The 4,259-nt window shown below is 32.8% G+C and overlaps 1 pseudogene; it reads right to left on the bottom strand.

Annotated features, from left to right (window-relative positions):
* Positions 1-731: 731 nt before the first annotated feature.
* Positions 732-933, bottom strand: LOC126766327 (small nucleolar RNA U3; annotated as a pseudogene).
* Positions 934-4,259: the final 3,326 nt, after the last annotated feature.

Genomic DNA, 4,259 nt, shown 5'->3' with positions numbered 1-4,259 from the left:
GTCCAATCTATTTGCGTGAAGGAAGCTCAAATGCGCTTGTTTCCAAAATAAGCAATATGATAGGCACAAACAATTTTCATATTGTGCCCTTGAAAGAGGTAACATACATAGATGAATTAAAAATTCAAACATACACTGAAAAAAGTTTCATGGATGTTTTAAAATTCTTATCAAATAATAATACTACTCTTACCAACTGAAGAGCTCTAAAGGCCTAGTTATTGTTATAAAAGGGATAGAGTCCTTGGTAGACTCTAACGACGTTAAAGAAGCATTGGAAAAATGTGGTTTTAGTATTAAATCAGCAGTAAATATTATTATTATAAATTTATTATAATTTATTATCTCCCCGAGCATGCCTCCAACCAACAAGTCGTCTTTTCGCGACGATGGCAAAAGCTAAAAATCATAAATTGCACAACTTTCTGGTGCTTCTCGCAAAAATCTGCGTCGATATGTATTCACGATCATACGTATACATACATACATATTTACACATGGTTGTAGGCGAAGCTGCTACAAGGGGTGACAATCGGCGGCCATTACTTTACTTATGCCATAGAAATTCCATTGCTACGAATATGGAAATGACAACGAAATAATGCAAATATGCATATTTCTAAAGGTCATTAATTTCTTGAAAGGAATGAATGATCCTGAGAAGTATAGTCTAAACTTTTCAACGGCCAACGCAGAGCACTTCAACCAAAAGGAATTTATTCATTAAAATCACCACTCAGAAGTCGTTTTATCCGTTGCAAGCGAACGATTTTCGAAGAAACATGATTTCTAATATGCCACAAGACACAATTAGAAATGAACTTCTTAAACCTCACGCTGTCAGATAAAACGATATACCTCGTCATCGCGGGTCGATTTCCAAAATATTTAAATGAAGCTAACTACAGAAATAATCCTGTAAAGTATAGCCAGGAATAATGGGATGCCCAACTTATTCCAGTGTGAGAGCGCCTCAAAATAAGCGTTTTTTGAAACATTTTCCATTGTGGCCAGATCGAACAAAATAAGAATTTTAGGGCATTTTAAATTAAAATGCCCAACATTTATTACGATTGCAAATTATTATATATTGGACTTTTAATATATGGCGAAACTACTTAATTCCTTTTTTATGATTTTATGGTATATTAAAACAACTGACTTTCGATCTTTCAATACTTAATAAGGTGAATTAAGCCTGTTAGTCTCAATTAATAAATGTTTTTAATCATTTGTAATAAAAAATTAATTCTATTATGCATCAAATTACAAAACGTTTCATGAAATATATTTAAATTTCGCATTTTCTTTGATTTTCATTGTTTTAAATTTTTATTAGCGATCTTGAACGGCGGCAACAAATTCCTCCGTTCACATATATTTTGGTATAATTTCAATCTGGCCATTCCAGTCATTCCAATTGCAAAACGTCAAAACCTACCCAATCCAGTCAACTGTCAAAGTTCGGTAGGTGAGCGGATCTCACATTTCCAGTGACAGGAGAGTTGGGGATCTCTTTATCTCTGGTATAGCCTTAATTTTTCAACGGCCAACGCAGGGTTTTCAACAAAAGATCACATAAAATAGTTGATAATTCGCAGAAATGAAAGACAAAGGAAAGAAAAAGCAGTATAACTTCAATAATGAACAAGCACACAAACATACATATGCGCAGCAGCAGCAAGGAAAGAGGTAACAATCGGCGACCCATTGAATATTTCTTTCATGCATAACCAAACCATAATTAGGACAACGCAATTAAAGTGTCAATGGTGGTCTAGGTGGTAAGCGCTTCGAAAGTTGCGACGAGCACGTAGGTTCGATTCCCAATAGAATTTATTTTTAATTGAATATGTGATCTTATTTTATAATAACTCATTTTAAATATATATAACTCATTTTAAATATATAAATATATAAGTCATTATAAATATCATACGCAATGTACGAATGTAAGCAATTTCGTTTTGCCGTCGGCATTTCAATTTCTCATGCTTCAATTTTTGCTTTCAACCAAGAAATCGCTTGTATGTATGTATGTACATATGTGCAATATATGCCTTTGCGTTTTGCCGTCGGCATTTCCATATTGACATGGAAAAGTAATTATGTATTTCATTGTTTCGTTTTGGCCCAATTTTGTATATTAAGACAAGTGTCAATAATTGCGCCAAAATCAAATATATTATATCGGGTGATTTTTTAAGAGCTTGATAACTTTTTTTAAAAAAACGCATAAAATTTGCAAAATCTCATCGGTTCTTTATTTGAAACGTTAGATTGGTTCATGACATTTACTTTTTGAAGATAATTTCATTTAAATGTTGACCGCGGCTGCGTCTTAGGTGGTCCATTCGGAAAGTCCAATTTTGGGCAACTTTTTCGAGCATTTCGGCCGGAATAGCCCGAATTTCTTCGGAAATGTTGTCTTCCAAAGCTGGAATAGTTGCTGGCTTATTTCTGTAGACTTTAGACTTGACGTAGCCCCACAAAAAATAGTCTAAAGGCGTTAAATCGCATGATCTTGGTGGCCAACTTACGGGTCCATTTCTTGAGATGAATTGTTCTCCGAAGTTTTCCCTCAAAATGGCCATAGAATCGCGAGCTGTGTGGCATGTAGCGCCATCTTGTACGCATTCTGTACGCACTGTACGCATTCGTGTGGTTGGTTTAATGTCCAATAAAGTAAACTGAGTGCGAAACTTGGTCACAATCGCATTAATTGTTTGCTCACTTGGTCGATTATGTAGACCATAAATCGGACGTAAAGCGCGAAACACATTTCAAACCGAACACTGATTTTGGTAATAAAATTCAATGATTTGCAAGCGTTGCTCGTTAGTAAGTCTATTCATGATGAAATGTCAAAGCATACTGAGCATCTTTCTCTTTGACACCATGTCTGAAATCCCACGTGATCTGTCAAATACTAATGCATGAAAATCCTAACCTCAAAAAAATCACCCGATATATTCATATGTAAACCTGTTTTAAACTTTACATAAAATTGAAGTGTCAATAATTGCGCCAATTTTCATAAAGTTGGAAATTTTGCGCGAATAAGACGTGTGCGGGTTAAGTCGTGAATATTACTTATATTAATTAATTTGAAATTGCCGAAAAATGCGAAACGAAATTTCAATAAATTTAAGTAAATTTACATGTATTTTCATTTATATTTAATTGTCAATAAATTTTTTAAAAATTATTTGCCCTAGTTGTCCATTTTTTATTTTCTCACACATTTCAGCCGATTTTTGTATAGAAATTTGCAAAATGCGAAACAATCATACATATGTATGTACATATATTATGTCGTTTGCACATTTGTCTGTATATTTGCGAAAGCAAATGTTCCACAAAAGCATATTTCTATACTTAAACAAAATTATCAGAACCATCGTATGTTTCTTATGTACATGCATAACCAAACCATACTTAAGTCAGCGCAACCAAAGTGTCAATGGTGGTGTTGGTGGTAAGCGCTTGGAAAGTCAAGATGATACCACAGGTCTAAGGTTCGAATCTCGACAGAATAAATTTTTAATTTTTTGCTTTTAACATCGCATACTATACAAATAAATATTTTTCTTACTAATAGAAATTAAATTTATCACAGCAATATTATGTATACGTATATTATGTATATTGCTGTGATAAATTTAATTTCCATTAGTAAGAAAAATATTTATTTGTATAGTATACGATGTTACAAGGCATACATCTTCTATCCTATCTTGTGTATCTGCACATGCTCATATGAGTGTATGTATACGCATGTGCGCGAGTTTTAGGTTTGTTCGAGCGGAGGAATAAAAATGCCAATGATGTTGTTTCTATGACATTATATTTTATTCTCTGATGTTTCAAGTTATGTTCTGCTTATATAACTACTAAAGTGATTACAATTTTCTTAATCTATTTCTTTGTTTTGTTTATTTTCTTATGAAATACAATATTTGTAAAATGTAATCTTATTTTCTATTGAATGCAAACAAACATGACTGTGGGGTTTACCCGATAATGTTTGGGTTATCATTATAGTCAAACATAAGGACCAAAACATGTTTGTATGCATTTGCATTATGAATACAATATTTTTAAAATGTAATCTTATTTTCTATTGAATGCAAACAAACATGACTGTGGGGTTTACCCGATAATGTTTGGGTTATCATTATAGTCAAACATAAGGACCAAAACATGTTTGTATACATTTGCATTATGTTCTTTATCTCTACTTGTTATCTTATATTTTT

Source organism: Bactrocera neohumeralis, unplaced genomic scaffold, assembly GCF_024586455.1.
Source record: "Bactrocera neohumeralis isolate Rockhampton unplaced genomic scaffold, APGP_CSIRO_Bneo_wtdbg2-racon-allhic-juicebox.fasta_v2 cluster11, whole genome shotgun sequence".
Taxonomy (NCBI): domain Eukaryota; kingdom Metazoa; phylum Arthropoda; class Insecta; order Diptera; family Tephritidae; genus Bactrocera; species Bactrocera neohumeralis.
This window is presented reverse-complemented; position numbering and strand designations above follow the sequence as displayed.